This window comes from Petaurus breviceps, unplaced genomic scaffold (assembly GCF_028583685.1).
Source record: "Petaurus breviceps papuanus isolate PSGF00001 unplaced genomic scaffold, PetGlider_PUasm1.0 37, whole genome shotgun sequence".
Taxonomy (NCBI): Eukaryota; Metazoa; Chordata; class Mammalia; order Diprotodontia; family Petauridae; genus Petaurus; species Petaurus breviceps.
In genome coordinates this window covers 27,563,787-27,581,353 of record NW_027186296.1, presented here as the reverse complement: position 1 = coordinate 27,581,353, position 17,567 = coordinate 27,563,787, and the positions used below count along the sequence as shown (strand labels likewise).

At 40.0% G+C, this 17,567-nt stretch overlaps 1 pseudogene; it reads right to left on the bottom strand.

Moving 5' to 3' along the window:
- Positions 1-6,972: 6,972 nt before the first annotated feature.
- Positions 6,973-7,652, bottom strand: LOC138169647 (lysoplasmalogenase TMEM86B-like; annotated as a pseudogene).
- Positions 7,653-17,567: the final 9,915 nt, after the last annotated feature.

The window sequence follows — 17,567 nt, the reverse complement described above, 5'->3', positions numbered from 1 at the left end:
CTGGGGCGCTGCAATCCCGCCTAGGTAGGTGCTTGCATCAGTTCAACACAAGGTAATGACTTTTCTAGCTGGGAGGAGTAGGAGGGAGGATTGAGGTAGAGGGAAGAGTTGGTGGGGAGGGAGAATGGTACAAGGGCAGTGGCCCGGCAGGGTCATGATTTGACCTAGAGTGACTTAAAAAGGACAAATCCAGGCTGGGTGTGGTGGCATGTCTGTGGACCCTGCTATTAGGCAGGGATGAGGCAGGTGGATCTCTCTGATTCAGGAGTTCTGAGTTGTAGTAGGGCTTATTGTTTGTCCTTCCTTTTGAAGGGAATCAGTGACATCACAGGGTGATGTCTTGACTTGTGCATTTAAGTGAGGCTTAGTTGTACAAAGTCATCTGCTTCACTCTCTCTTCCTGAGTCATTGAAGTCCAGTGACAGGACAAAAGTCAAGATGCCTGGTGATGGCTTGGGATGCAGTGGAAGACCTTGACATCTTCAAGGTCTGACCAAGTTCTAAGCACTCCATAGTGCCTGCTTCATCTGCCTTTATGGGCCATTAGAAGAAACTGAAGTCAATGGAAGAGGCAGCTAGATGAGTAGTGATGAGCCTGGAGTCGGGAAGACCTAAATTCAAATTCGGCTTCAGATATTTACTAACTGTGTGACCCTGGGCAAGTCATTTAATCCTGTTTGCCTCAGTCTCCCCATCTGTAAAAATGAGCTGGAGAAGGAAATGGCAAACCATTCTAGTATCTTTGCCAAGAAAACCCCAGATAGGGTCATAAAGAGTTGGACATGATTGAAATGACACAATAAAAAGTCAATTGATTATCCACACTAAGTCTGGCAAGTACAAGGGTAGTAAGGTAGGGGAAAAAAGTCAAGGTGATTGGTTTAAAATCAAGGAAACAAGGAAGCCTTAAATACCACCATGGTGCCTAAGCAGAGGTAAAGTGGCCTAGATCAGAAATGGAGCAGGTCAACATTTCAAGGCTGATTGACACTGGGATCAAGGGAACGGCATGCTGGAAAATATTTAATAACTGGTTCTTGGGGCAGGGGAAGAAGCATGACACTTTTAAATTTAATCTGCATTATTAAGATTTTCTCCATGACTTTCTTCCAGGAGTGGGGAACCTGTAACCTTGAGGCCACATGTGGCCCTCTAGGTCCTCAAGTGCAGCCTTTTGACTGAGTCCAAGTTTTACAAAACAAATCCTTTTATTAAGAGGATTTGTTCTGTGAAGTTTGGATTCAGTCAAACTTGAGGACCTAGAGAGCCACATGTAGCCTTGAAGTCACAGGTTACCCATCCCTTGTTTACTCAGCAAAACAATAAGTAAACCCTGATTTACAGCATTTCTAACTTCCACGATGTAAATGCTCACACTGAAAACTTAATAACCACCCATCTAGAGTTGGTATAAACTAGTGCCAGCACCCCCCACCCCAGACTGGGGTGCTACACTCCAGGCTGGGCCATATAAGGAGACAGAGTCTCAAAGAAAAGATAAATTTAAAAAGGAAGCAAAGTCCTAGTTCTCTTTGCTTTGAAGAAATAATATGCACTAACACTGGAAAATTTGGAGAGGAAATTAGTAGTTGTACAAGAGGCATTCAGGAATGACACTATGTTCAAGCTTTACTTGCATTTGCTTAATTATTAGATACATCTATTATAGAGACCTTTTTATGCTTTATCATTTGATTCTTTAAAAAAAAAAATGTTTTCCCCTCATTCTTCAAAATAAGATAATTGCACTTAGTGAAAATGGTTTCATTATACTCTGCCAAGAACAGTGGGAAATTAGGCCCCCTAGTGGTGTGGAAAGAACTTTTTACAGTATCGCTTTCAAAGCCTCCTCTGGTTATAAAGAATTGCATGGAATTTTGGAGCTGGAAGAAATGTTTAAAATGGCCAGGTTCAATCATCTCATTTTGCAGATAATGGAACAAAGGCCCAGGGAGATGAAATGTCTTGCCCAAGGTGAGGAAGCATGCCTGCATGAGTATGGCTGGCAGAGATGGAACCAGAACTCAGCTTGTTTTGACATCTCATCCAAGGCTCTTGTGATAATATCAGACTAGAAAGTCTCTGAACTTCCTTTCCTCTTCTAAGATTGGGCCAAAGATTTTGTTCCATGCTCCATAGGATGGAGCAAAAAGACAAGTAGCCTGGGCATCAGAAGGATACTTTTTAGCTGTGATACTGCTGTTGTGTTAGGTGTGCCCTGGCTGTGTCATTTGTAAAAACCCCCGGTTAAACTAGATTTACACCTGCCAAATACATTGTGCCATAAAACACTTTTGAGATGGGAATACATTGGCAAAACTTGTAAATATGGGACTGAGAGTTCTGGTGGCAAGGAATGTCAAAGAAATAAAGGAGAACTATGAAAATGCTAGACCAATATACAAGAAACTTTCTATATTTAGAGATTGTTGTATGCAATTAGAATTTCTAATATGTAAATAACTTCACACTTAATATTTTAGAGCAACAGTTCTTAATGTTGGGTTCAGGAACTCCATTTTTTTTTCTAATGTCTGGATTAACCAATATAATTGGTTTTCCCTTGTAATCTTATGTATTTCATTTGTGTTAAATACATTATTCTAAAATGTAGTTTATAAGGTTTCATCAGACTTCCAAAAAGATTCATGACATAATAAAAGTTAAAAACCCTAGTAAATGATCCTTGAAGTCCCTTGTAGTATCAAAATGTGAAAAGGGAGTTTCTTTTTCAGTTTAATTACTTCTGTGGCCCTTAAAGTTGGGAGAATACTGTCAGTAACTTTCTGTACAGGGGTCTCTGTACATAACTTGCTCTAGAAAACAAGGAAATTGGCAAATAGTTTTAAGATTCAAAACCCTATGACATTTGAGAACAAACTGCCACAAGAATCAAAAAGTATCTGAAAATATTTTAACAAAATCTCAAATTAAGCAGTCATTTTCTGAGTGTGAGAATGTTGTCCAGGAAACATGGAGTCAACAACTTCAGAGCTACTTGCATTTGTTCAAGTACAGGTAAAGCAGAGTGTATGCTCCTTGGATCCAGGAAACAGGGAGTCAAGAGGAATGCTGTATGATCTGTTGGTAAAACAGATATGGGAGACCAGAAATCTGGATTCAATTCCTGGCTCCATCTCTAACTCACCACGTAATTAACAGGGCAAATCAGTTAATCTCCCTGTCCTTCTTTCCACCACCACCACTATCCTCACCCCTATCACCTCCCCCCCCACTTTAAAATGATAAAATCTGGCCTCTCCCAACTTCTCAGGAATGTCATGACAGGATACAATATGATATGGATATCTGTGAAGGCCAGTTAGCTTTTGACAGAGAACTACTTCATGCGTGGCTTAAACTGACTTATGACTTTGGTCAAGAGGGAATCTGGGTGAGTGAAAGGAAAGGAAGGGATCGGTCAGGGGAGGGCAGAGGTGGGAATAAGAGTAGGTCAGGGAAGTTAAGGGCAGAGAAGGGGAGGAAAGGCCAGGAAAGGGGAGGGATGCCCACAACCTAATGACAATACTAGAAAAATAGCATGAAGCTCTTGTCCTGGTATAATAAATCAGTAGCATCATCTCTGTAAGTGAAGGAACAGTTCATAATTCTCTTGAATGGGAACATAATTCAGAGGTAGTAGGAACTAAACTAGGAGTCAGAGGACCTGTACTGCCCTATACAACCTGGCTTGCAGTAGGGTACTCACCTGGAGTTGGGAAAGGTAGTTGGGTAGGGTCCATGGCATGGAATTATTTCCTGTCTTGGGACAGAAAGGGAAGGATATTAGAAAAGTTCCTTCACAGATTATGCTTTGACATACAGAATAGTTTCTAGATAACAGGACTTGATTTGGCTGGCTGATTATCTAGAAAGTCCACAGGCAAAATTAGAATGAAAACCAGAGATTTATAACAAGATCTGAGGGATAGGAGATACTCTCTTAATTTGCCTAAACTTCAGTCTTCTAGAGAACTCCCCCTACCATCCCAGCCATCATTACCCACCATGAACATGATGGAATGAGAGACTCATTCAAACCATTGTCAAGCGAAGCACTCTGCACCCCCACTCCCACCTTCATGGAAACTCTAACAGAGTGAAGAGAGAGGGGAAGAAGATAGATACCAGGGGAAATGTAGGTTATATAAAACAAAAAAAATCCATAAAAATCCACTTTAAAAAAATCAGGTTATGATGGCACCAGCTTAGCAGAACAAGAGGATTTATTGGAATTTGGTATATCACCTAATTTAAGAGACACGAGTTAGAGGCAAAAGATGAGTTTTATTCAACTACACACATACTATACAACTTAATCCCTCTATACCTTGGATATTCCACCTGGAAATTAGAAATAATAGCTTTCCTTCCCTATTTCATAAAGATAGTATTTATATTAAGGAGGATGGTAGAAAGCTGAGGGTGTAATTGAGAGGAACTTTAGGAAGAAATTTTAAGCTTTGTTTTTATGTTATTAAAAAAATCTATTAAGTGCATCTTATGTGCTAAGCATGGTACAAAAAAAAACACATAGTCCCTGCCCTCAAAAATCTTGCAATCTATAGAAGGCATTATTAACAGGAATCCGCTAACTTGGTTTTAAGAATTTTTTATAATTATATTTCAAATTCTCCTTTGCAATCCTATGTATTTTAATTTATGCATTTAAAACATTATTTTGAGAAGTCTGCCTTCATCAGACTGCAAAGGGGTCCTGAACACATGCAAAAAAGTGTTTAAGATCCCCTCATCTAAGTGATGGAAGGAGGTATCATATATACACAAATGGGTATGAAACAAGTCTGACCAGAAAGGCATTGTGGCACATTTGATAGAAAGCCTGCCTCAGAGGCAGAGGTGGGTGAGTTCAAGGCTTGCCTCTTGATATTATATAGTCTATGGAATTTTTTAGTGTATAGGGTAACTTTGTAGACTTCAAATTACAAAGGCTAGGTGTGGTAGCACACTTCCATAATTCCTGCTAGTGGTGGGGCTAGCATTAATGGATTGCTTCATTTTAGGAGTCTGAGCTTCGATAGGTTAGAACTAATCAGGTGTCTGCAGTAAGTCTGTCACTAACATGATGAGCTCCCAGGAGCAGGGGGGGTCACCAAGATGCCTAAGAAGGAATGAACTGGTACAAGTTGGAAGGAAAGAAGGTTGGTTGAAGCTTCTATTCTCATTAGTTATGGGATCAGACCTAAGAGTGGCCACTGGACTTTCAGTCTGGGAAAGATAGAATGAGAAACCCATTCTCATTAACAGATATGAGAGACAGACAGACAGAGACAGAGAAAGACAGAGACAGACAGAGACAAAGAAACAGGCAGAAACAAATAAATCTATAAATGAACAAATAAACAAAAACTTCAAAGAAAAGTGTTGTCTTATATTGGTAGAAGTTCCATACCAAGATATCTTTAGACTGATGGAATAACAGGTCTGGTTTTAAAAAAAAAGGTCAAAAAGTGGTAAAGGCAACAGAAAGTACCCTGATAAAATCTGAGGTAGGAGAGAACACTTTTGACTAGAGGGATAAGGGAAGTCTTCATGAAGGAAGTGGCACATGAAACAAGAGAAGGATTTCTACAGTTGAAAATTAAGAGGTTGCTGTTGCAGATGCAATAGATGAAAAGCTAGTAATCCAGTTTTAGGTTGATCTCTAGCAATAAAAAGGACTGACTATGGATGCAAGAGAAAATTAGTCCTGGCAGTCTAATCAAGTTGTGGAGAAAAGCAAACCGAGGAGACCCCGCTGAGATACTTGACCTGTAGAGATGCTAATTCCAGGAAAAAGAAAAGACATCATGGCCCAGCAGTATTAGCTGCATTACTTGTCTTGGCTATATATGTTCCTATATCTATAACACACTACCAAAGTACTCTAAATGTGTATTCACTCTTGACATTTTGTGTTTATGAAAGACTACACCCTGGGTTTATTGTATGGCTAATGTTCTTACCATGACATCTTTGTAAATGCCTTTGCTTTAAGCTAATGGTGTCTTACTGGTCACTTCCTAAAAGTAAACACATTGGTGGGGGCTCATGAGCTATAATTTTAGGAGTACAGACCCCCAAAATGCCATCACACCTTAAGTAGCAGCCACCTCCCAAGGAACACAACCTGAAAAAATGAGCACTGAATTGAGAAGATATACTAGAGGGAGAGCTTAGAAATAATATCTCCTAAAGGAAAAAAATTGTTTTTGACAACTGTTGAGGAAATAATAGAAAGAACAGAATCTGGAGTTAGGGAATGAGAAAAATGCTGTATGAAATAATTGAAGAGTCAAAAATTGCCTTTGAAATTATATTTAACAATTGGAGGAGCTGCAGGAAGGTAAGCAAAATACTTGGTGGCATTATGAACTGGCCTGACTATTCTAGAAAGCAATGTGAAATTATGCTTAAAAAGTCACACACACATTATATATTTTATCATTACATTTAAATATATTTTTTAATGTTTCCAATAACAACTTCAGTAAGAGTCAAGGGAAGGTGTTGTCTTATATTGGTAGAAGTTCCATACCAAGACATGGTGGTGTGGATAATGTAGGGAAAAGCATCACATCTAGGGACTTAGTGGGCAATGGAGAGAGGAGAAGCAGCAACCAGGAGGATGGTGGATAATAGAGAAAATAATCAGAATTGTGGGGGGAGGGAATTGTGGGTAATGGGGAGAAAAAATTTCAGTCGAGGGGCTCCTGGGCAATTGGAGCAGGGGGTAGTATTGGAGCCAAAGGGAGCATGAGTAAGAAGAAAAGGATGAGGGTGGGGCTGGGGTGGGGGGGAGTCTCAGAACCAGAATTACAACGGCACAAGGATCCGCAGTAGGAGAGCTTCGGTTTCACTGGGAGGCGAACATTGGAAGAGAGGGGTGGGCAGCAGCTCCAGAAGGTGATGAGTAGGCAGAAAGGGTACTGGAGAAGAGGCCAAGTGACCGAACTCCAAGTCACTGGTCTGCTAGGACTCGGCCAGTGGGTCAGGCTCCCCCTGCACTGCTGCCAGAGCCAGCAGGGCTTGAGCAACATAGTAGGTGACCATGATGATCAGACGGCCTGAAGGTAGAGGACGGACGAAGGTATCCCAGGCCTGGAGAGTATCCGAGATGCGGAAGAACAGTCCGCCAAGAGCTGCAAAACTCCCGCCGGCCAGCGCCCTCCAAAGCATCAGAGCCAGCATAAGCGTGTAGGTGAGCACCAGGAGCCTCAGGCAGGAAGGAAGTGAGGGTGCAGGGACCCAAAGCAGAAGGCGATGACGACTGCTACAGACTCCAGGAGAGCCTGGCGGATCGGGTGCCTGCCCAGAGCCGTGAAATAGAGGAGATGAACCCGGGCAAAGGTCGCCAAGCCAAAGAGCAAGTGATCGGTCCAGGTAAGGACAATGTCCCGTAGGGCGGAGCACAGGAGACCTAGGCACACCAATCCTCTACAGGACCCTGCTGGGGCAGTGTTGTAGACAAAGAGAGCCAGACAGAGGATGGGGAGGCATCTGGCCAGGGCGCTGCTCCAGCTGGGCTCTTCTACGGGCAGCCAGAGGAAAAGGTAGAAGACACTGGCGCCAAAGAAAGGCAGGAGGCTCCAGGTGAGCACAGGATCGGGAGTGTCCCTCCTCTCAGATTCCCTTCCGTTAGCCTCCATATTTGAATCTTTGTCCAGGCACGCCTAGAATTCTGTGACCTCAGAGTCACAGTTAGGTTCTAATCCTCACGACTTCTAACTTGGACCATTGGAACCATATGTATATTTGAACCTGTGTGTATGTCTTTTGACTCCAAAGATCCCATTGCTAGGCACATACCCCCAAGAACGTTAAAAAGGGTAGGGTGGGGTGGGGAGGCTAGGTGGCACAGTGAATAGAGCACGGGCCCTGGAATCAGGAGAACCTGAGTTCAAATTCGGCATCAGACACTTAACACTTACTAGCCTTGTGACCTTGGACAAGTCATTTAACCCCAATTGCCCTGCCTCCCCACATCCAAAAAGCAAAAAAAAAAAATTTTTATTGGGGGGGGGATTTTCCATGTAACAAAAATATTCATAGTAGTTCTTTTTTTCTATTAGTCAAACAAACAAACAAAAAACCAAACAAGGTGAAAATCCATCTGTGTGGACCTAGCTAAACTAAATTGTGGTGTACAATTATAATGAGATATCATAGCAATGTAAGAAATGATAAATATGAAGAATTCAAAGAATTGGAAGAAATATGTGAACTGATGCATAATGAAATAAGCAGACACAGAAAAGTGTACATAAAATGATTTTAACTGCATAAATTGAAAGAAAATATATTGTTTTCAGTGTGATTACAATAGCTAAGGAAAAACAATTGAAGAAATGCCCACAGACACCTTCTTTGTCGAGGTGAAGGATGATGGGTGTGGAATATTGTAAAGACTTATCAAAAATAATTGACATGTTGATTAGTCTTGCATAATTTATTTCTTTTGTACTCTTTCTTTTTTATTCTTTGTTGCATGGGATGGTCATCTGGGTAGGAAAAAGAGAAGGGATTAGAATTGAAGGTGATGTAAAAACAAAAGATATCAATTCTGAAAGATCAAAAATACATCTGATTTTCATATATGACCATCCTTTGAATCATGCTGCCTGGCAACTTTTGCTTCAGTAGCCACAGCAGATATATCTAATACTAAAGACCCTGCTGATTCCATCACTATTTCATATGATCTTAGAGGATCTGTTAGCATATTTTATTTATTAACCATTAAGTGATTTATTGATACCTGGACAACTTGACTTTTAAAGGGGCAGTAACATCATGACTGTTAAGAATCATTCAGAAAGATATAGGCCTTATATCTAAAATATGTAGAGAACTCAGTCAAATTTGTAAGAATACAAGTCATTGGGGCAGCCAGTTGCACAGCAAGTAAGAGCGCCGGCCCCAGAGTCGGGATGACCTGGGATCGAATCCGGGCTCCTAGCACCCACCCAGAAATACCTGGCCATTACAACCTTGAGGTTACAACCTTGGGCAAGTTACTTAACCCCAATTGCTTTAAAAAAAAAATACAAGTCATTCTCCAACTGATAAATGGTCAAAGGATATGAACAGGAAGTTTTCAGAGGACGAAATTAAAGCTCTTTATAGTCACATGAAAAAAATGCTCTAAGTCACTACTGATTAGAGAAATGCAAATTAAAACACCTCTGAGGTACCTATCAGATTGGTTAATATGACAAAACAGGAAAATGATAAATGTGGAAGATGTGAGGAAATACGAACACTAATGCCTTGTTGGTGGAGTTGTGAACTGATCTAGACATTCTGGAGAACCTTTTGGAACTATGTCCATACTCTTTGATACAACAATACCACTTCTAGGTCTATATACCAAAGATATCATAAAAATGAGAAAAGGACCCACAGGTACAAAAATATTTATATCAGTTGTTTTTTGTGGTGACCGAGAATTCGAAATTGAAGGGCTGTCCATCAATTGGGGAATGGCTGAACAAGTTGTGGTATATGAATGTAGTGGAATACTATTGTTCCATAAGAAATGAGGAACAGACAGACTTCAAAAAAGCCTGAAAAGATTTGAATGAACTGATGCTGAGTGAGGGGAGCAGAACCAGGATAACATTGTACACAGTAACAGTAACACTGTCCAAAGACCAACAAAGACTTAGCCCTTCTCAGCAATGCAAGGAATTAAAACAGTTCCAAAGAACTCATGATGGAAAATGCTGTCCACATCCAGAGAAAGAACTATGGAGTCTGAATGCAGACTCTAGCATACTATTTTCTCTACTCTCTCTCTCTCTTTCTCTCTCTCTTTCTCTCTCTCTGTCTCTCTTTGTCTCTGTCTCTCTCTCTCTCTCTCTCTGTCTCTGTTTTTTTTTCTTTCTCATGGTTTTTTCTTTTGTTCTGATTCTTCGTTTATAACATGACTCATGTGGCAATATGTTTAATATGATTGTACATGCATAGCCTATATCATATTGCATGCTGTCTTTTAGAAGGGGGGAAGGAAGGAAGGGGGAATATTTAGAACTCAGAATCTTATAAAAGTTAATATTGAAAACTAAAAACATATAAATAAATATTTTTTAAAAAAAGAGAGAGAAAAAAATGTCAGAGAAAGCTTAAACTAGTTTAGTCACCTAAAAAGTCATCTGCTTATGGTTTTTCTACCCCCAGAGAGTTCTAAGTATCTGGGGGGAAAAATGAACAAAATGACTACTTATATTTAATAGTGTCATGAAAACATCCAGTGATACAGGAATTACTCTTTTTTTGTGATTCGATTAAATTGAACAAGCATGTGTCTAATGTATGCAATAAATGTTTGCTGAATTAACAAATGCAAGGTGTCTTTGGTACATAATACACAAAGACAGAATTACAGTCCTGACAATTAGGAGTTTATAGTCTGTTGGGTGGGGTGGGCAAAAATGAATTGATAGATTTTCAATGTGCACACAGTGAAGTTAATAAAGGATAATGTAGGGGCGGCCAGGTAGCACAGCGAGTAAGGGCACTGGCTCCAGTGTCAGGATGACCTGGAGATTGAATCCCAGGCTCAGACACTTAGCACCCACCCAAAAACACCTGGCCGTGTAACCTTGAGCAAGTTACTTAACCCCAATTGCTTAGGGGCAGCCAGGTGGCTCAGCAAGTAAGAGCACCAGCTCCAGTGTTGGGATGACCTGGGGACCAGATTTGATCTGGGCTCAGATACTCAGCACCACACCCAGAAATAACTGGCTGTGTAACCTTGAGCAAGTTACTTAACCCCGATTGATTTAAAAATAAATAAAGTATAATTTAAAGGCAGGGGAGGAGGACAGAGCAGCAATCACTAGGATAGAAGATCTTAATCTGGGGTCCATGATCCCCTAAGTGTTCCACAAATAGATTTCAGGATATCCATAAACTTGAATGCAAAAAGAACCCCCCCAAATGCATCTTTAGTTTCACTAACCTCTAATTGAAATTTAGTTTTTCCTTCTATTATGAATTAAAAAAAAACTATTCTGAACCCCAAGGGGTTCATGAATCCTCTTAGGTCATTACATTGCTGAGAGGAAATAAGTCTATCAAAGAGTGTTGTGCTTGCTGTGTGCAATGTTTTCCTGGTTCTGGTAACTTCATTCAGCATCAGTTCATACACAAGTCTTTCCAGGTTCTTCTGAAGTCCACCTGTTCATCATTTCTTTTTTTTCCCTTTTAAAGTTATTTAAAGAAGTATTAAGAAGGGGCAGCCAGGTGGCTCAGCGAGTAAGAGCACCGGCTCCAGTGTCGGGATGACCTGGATCAAACCTGGGCTCAGATACTCATCACCACACCCAGAAATAATAATTGGCCGTGTAACCTTGAGCAAGTTACTTAACCCCGATTGCTTTAAAAAAATTTTTTTTAAAAAGAAGTATTAAGAACCCCTGAACTAGAGGGATCTGAGAAAGGCTTTGCTTAGGCACATGAGTTTAATTTTGAAAGATGGTAAGGATTCTAAGAGTTAAGGTCAGGGGAAATGTTTTCAAGGCATACAGAACAGTCCATATAAAAGCAGAGAGACAAAAAATTAAATGCCCAGCTTAGGAAAAAACAAGAAGCCCCATTTCACTGGAATATAGAGTACATAAGAGGGAGTAATAAGAAATAAATCTAGAAAGGTAGACTGGAGCCAAATAGTGAAGGCTTTTAAATGCTAAGCTTGGGAATTTATAGCTTATCTTATTCCATTCAATTCACCAAGTATTTGTCAGACATCAAAAATGTGTAAGGCACTATGCTAAGCACTAAGAATGAAAAGACTAGCTCTTCCTCCTCCTCCACCACCTTCTCCTTCTCCTCCTCCGTCTTCTTCTCCTCCTCTTCCTCACCATCACCACCATCATCTTCTCCTCCTCCTGCTGCTGCTGCTGCTTCTGCCTCCGTTCCCTTGGAGCAGACTATCCTCGTGCCTGTTTTGTGAAGTGACCGCTGAGGAGACCCTAGGATTCACCAAGGCTGATGAAAAGCCAAAGGAAGGAGTCAAGCCTGAAAACAATGACCACATTAATTTGAAGGTGGCAGGGCAGGTGGTGCAATTTAAAATTAAGAGGCTTAGTAAACTAATGAAAGCCTATTGTGAATGACAGGGTTTGCCAATGAGGCAGATCAGATTCCGATTTGATGGGTAACCAATCAATGGAACAGACACACCTGCACAGTTGGAAATGGAGGATGAAGATACAATTGGTGTATTCCAGCAGCAGACAGGAGGCGCTGACTAAAAAGAGAATCTACAACTCAGCTCCAGAACTGTGCTCCCAAGGAGAACAATACATTCACAATTAGAAAACCAAGATTTGGTTCACCAACATCCTGACTACTACAGTGGAGTTTTCTCTCTTCTTTGATTCCCTTCCCCATTCCTTTATTGTACATAAAGTAACTCATGTATGTGCACAGGCATAATGCATATTTTTTTTAACTAAATGGCTGATGGTATGTTTTGATTAACATCAAATGGAGATGGGGAGGGGAAAAAACAAACTGGTTCTGTGAAAATATCCCTTTTCTCCATATTGGCATGTTCATTCAACTTGTATCTTTATATTCCAGTAAGTTATTTTGCTCTCACTGTTTAACAACAACAAAAAAAAAAAAACACAAAAAATCCTTGCATACCTTGTTTGATTGGATAATTTCAATGTTTTTTCTTTTGTCATTGTAAAACCAAGGATTATTTTATAACTTTTTGTATGTACCTGTTACATGTAGGGCAATCTCTGTCTCTCAGTAGGGATAAATTACTATTAAAAATTAATCATTCAAGTCAAACATCCCGTTGTTTAAATAAACTTCTTGTTTAAAATTTAAAAAAAAATCAAAAGACAAAATGAAATAGCTACTGTCCTCAAGGCAAATACATTCTATTGGGGAAAAACATATACCTAGAAATTTAAATATAAACTATATATGAAGTATGGTCCCTCCTCTTGGTTCATTCTCCCAATTCCCACTATCAGGTAGGATTCCCAGAGTGAGAGCTGATACTACTTTTAGTTTCTAATGGTGGGGAATATGGTGGGAAAAGTCAGAAAATTCTAAGCTCTCCAGAATTCCTCCACAGATAAGACAAAATAGCACCTCTGTGTGAACTCAGGGTGGATGAAAATAAAAAAGAGTTGGGGCAGAGCAGTGATTCTCCTGGGACAACTGGAGAAAACCTGAGGAAAGCCCTAATGGACAAAGTTTTGGCCTGAGTGAAGTACAACTACCTCCAGGCTATCTTTACTAAAGCAACAAATAACAAACCTGGGGGCAGCTGGGTTGGGAGATAGCCTAAGTCTCAGCCACAGGAATTCTCACCTCATGGACAATGTGTGTGTGGGGGGGGGAGGGGAGGTGTGAAATGTCAGACATCTAAACAGGGGAAGATAAAAGGACCCTCTGCTGGCAAGGGAGGCCAGGCATCATCAGGTGAGTGCAGATTACCACCAGGTGAGCACAGAAGCAGTGGGACAGGGATGCTTCTGTCTGTGGGCACTTACAGGAGAGCTGAATTCCTGGTTTTGGTTCCAGGCTAGAGAGGAAGACTGAAGGTCATAGACACTGGAGCATCCTTAGGGAGCAAGAACATTTCCAGCATAATGTGGCTGGGGGCTTGGAGGGATAGAGGAGTGGTTGCGTCCTGAATAAAACTCAGAAAATAACAGTAATAAGAACCTGAGACCATTTTCTACAACCCAGGAGTAGAAGTGATTATGACAATAAGCTGCTAAAAATTAAAATAAGTAAATAAATAAATTCAAAATGAGTAAGCAAAGGAGAAAGAATCTAACCATAGACAGCTACTATGGGGATAGAGAAGACCTGGGTCCATATTCAGAGGAGGATACTAAAGTTAAAAAAATAGCCTTTCTTACCCCAAAGAGCAGTGTCAAATGGTCACATATCCAAAAAGAATTCTTGAAAGAACTTAGAAAGCATTTTAAAAACCAAATAAGAGAGATTGAGGAAAAATTGGGAAAAAAAATAAGAACAATCCAAGAAAACAAAGAAAATTATGAAAAAAAAGTCAACTAACTGGGGAAAGAGATCGAGGATCTTAAGGAAGAAGACAATTCTGTGAAAACTAGAATTGGGCAAGGGGAAGAGAATGACATTATAAGATACCAAGAAATAATAAAGCAAAATCAGAAGAATGAAAAAAATAGAAGAGAATGGGAAACATCTCATAAGAAAAACAACTGATCTGGAGAACAGATCAAGAAGAGAAAATATAAGAATTCTTGAACTACCTGAAAACTACAATCAAAAAGAGAAACTTGATACAATGTTATAAGAAATAATTAGGGGGTAGAGACTAAATGGCAGCATAGAAACACAAACTTGGCATGGGCTCTGGCTCCAAACAATTCCAATACCTGTAAAAAATCACTCTAAACAAATTTTAAAGCTACAAAACCTACAAAGTGACAGAGAGAAACAAATCTCCCACTGAAGAGAGCCAGCAGGCCAACAGGAAAGGTCTATTGCAGCACCCTGGGAGCTGAGCACAATCCCGCAGGAGCCACCTGGTTCCAGCCCCAGGGAGGTCCTGAGCAGCAGAGGCCAGAACAGACTTCAAGAAAGTGAAAAACCAGCAGCTGTGGTGGCTTCCAGACTTCTCAACACATAAATGCCAAAGACAAAGTAAAAGGTCAGTATGGAACTTTATTGGAACAGGGGGTACCAAAGAGCATGGTCTGGCTGCTGCCCCCAGAGCAAGAAGCAGCAGAGGCATGGTGGCTGCAGCGCATGGCTGCCTCAGGAGCTCTTGGCTTGCAGATTGTAGGGGGACCAAGTGATCATTCAGAAGGTAAACGTTCTTGCTTTAACCTGCCTGGATCTGGATTGTGGTCTTGGGTGGTGATCCTGGGGTGTGTGGCCAGTGAGCCAGAGCTTGTGGTGTCTGTAGAGAGGAGGCCCAACTAATAGCTCCAGCAGCTGCAAAAACCCCAGCGAGTTGGGACAAAGCTCTCTCCATTCTGGAAGCAGAGTTCTGCTGTAACAAAGAGCTCAAGGGTCAAGTAATTGGCTGGAAATATGAGCAAGCACAGGAAGCACAAACTGATGATAGAATCCTTTTGGGAGGACAAAAAGGATCAGGGCATGGAGTGGGAGGAATACAACAAGTCAGAACTCCTGCATCAAAAGACTCCAAGAAAAAATATGAACTGATTACGGTCCATGGAGGAGCTCAAAAAGGATTTTGAAAATCAAATAAGAGAAGTGGAGGAAAAACTAGGAAGAGAAATGAAAATGATGCAGGAAAATCATGAAAAGTGAGTCAACAGCCTGCTAAAGGAGACCCAAAAATACACTGAAGAAAATAACACCTTAAAAATAGACTAACTCAAATGGCAAAAGAGGCCCAAAAAGCCAATGAGGAGAATGCCTTAAAAAGCCAAATATCCCAGATGGAAAAGGAATTTCAAAAATTTACCGAAGAGAATAACTTCTTCAAAATTAGATTGGAGCAACTGGAAGCTAATGACTTTATGAGAAATCAAGATACTATAAAACAGATCCAAACAAATGAAAAAGTAGAAGGCAATGTGAAATATCTCATTGGAAAAACCACTGACCTGGAAAATAGATCCAAGAGAGATAATTTAAAAATTATCGGACTACCAATATGAAAGCCATGATCAAAAAAAGAAGCTAGACACCATCTTTCAAGAAATTATGAAGCAAAATTGCCCTGATATGCTAGAACCAGAGGGCAAAATAGAAATTGAAAGAAATCACCAATTACCTCTTGAAAAAGATCCCCAAAAGAAAACTCCTAGGAATATTATAGCCAAATTCCAGAGTTCCCAGGTCAAGGAGAAAATATTGCAAGCAGTCAGGAAGAAACAATTTGAGTTTTGTGGAAACACAATAAGGATAACACAAGACCTAGCAGCTTCTACATTAAGGGATTAAAGGGCTTGGAATATGATATTATAGAGGCCAAAGGAGCTAGGACTAAAACCAAGAATCACCTACCCAGCAAGACTAAGTATAATACTACAGGGGAAAATATGGTAATTCAATGAAATAGAGGATTTTCAAGCATTCTTGATGAAAAAACTTAGCTGAACAGAAAATTTGACTTTCAAATACAAGAAGCAAGAGAAGCATGAGAAGGTAAACAGGAAAAAGAAATCATAAGGAACTTATCAAAGTTGAACTATTTACATTCCTACATGGAAAAACAATAATTGTAACTCAAGACTTTTCTCAGTATGAAGATAGCTGAAGGGAATATATATATATATGTATGTATGTATGTATAAGACGATGTATGTATATGTAAATATATATGAGTGTGGGCACATGTATGTTCATGTATACATAGAGAGAGGGCACAGGATGAGTTAAATATGAAGGGAAGATATCTAAAAATAAAATTAAGAGGTGAGAGGAATTTATTGGGAGGAGAAAGGGAGAGATAGATTAAGGTAAATTATCTCATATAAAAGAGGCAAGAGAAAACTGTTACAATGGAGGGAAAGAGCAGGAAGGTGAAAGGGAATGGGACAACCTGATTTTCATTTAATTTGGCTTAAAGAGGGAATAACATACACACTCAATTGGGTGTCTTACCCTACAGGAAAATAGGGAGGTAGGGAATAAGAGGGGGGATGATAGAAGGGAGGGCAGATTGGGGGAGAGGGTAGTTAGAAGCAAACATTTGAAAAGAGATAGGGTCAAAGGAGAAATTAGAATAAGTGGGGGCAGGACAGGATGGAGGGGGAATATAGGTAGTCTTTCACAATATAACAATTATGGAAATTATTTGGGTAACAACACAAGTATAACTTATATTGAATTGCTTATCTTGCCAGTAGGGGTGGGTGAGGAGGGAAGAAGGGAAAAAATCTGGAACTCAAAGTTTTAAAAACAAATGATTAAAAAAATTGTTTTTTACATGCAATGGGGAAATAAGATATATAGGCACTGGGGCATAGAAATTAATCTTGCTCTACTAGAAAGTTAGGGGTGGGTGATGGGGGATGATATAAGAGAGAACATACATACATATATATGTAAATTTATATACATATACACACATATACATATATATTCCCTTCAACTATCCTCATACTGAGAAAAGTCTTGAGTTACAATTATCGTTTTTCCATGTAGAAATGCAAATAGTTCAGGGGCGGCCAGGTGGCTCAGAGAGCAAGAACACTGGCCTCAGTGTCAGGATGACCTGGGGATCGAATCTGGGCTCAGATACTTAGCACCACACCCAGAAATAACTGGCTGTGTAACCTTGAGCAAGTTACTTAACCCCAATTGTTTAAAAAAAATGTAAATAGTTCAACTTTAACAGCTTGAGAGAAGGGATATTCAGTAGGCTTGCCATTTTGGGGTGGGGGTAGGGGAAAGATGGGGAGAAAAAACTTTAACTCAAAGCTTTGTGGAAATGAATGTTGAAAAAGAAAAATTAATTAATTGATTAATAAAAAATAATTAGAAGAAATTTCCCTGAAGTATTAGAACGAGGCAAAAGTAGAAATAGAAAAAAAATTCACTGATCACCACATGAAAGAGATCCCAGA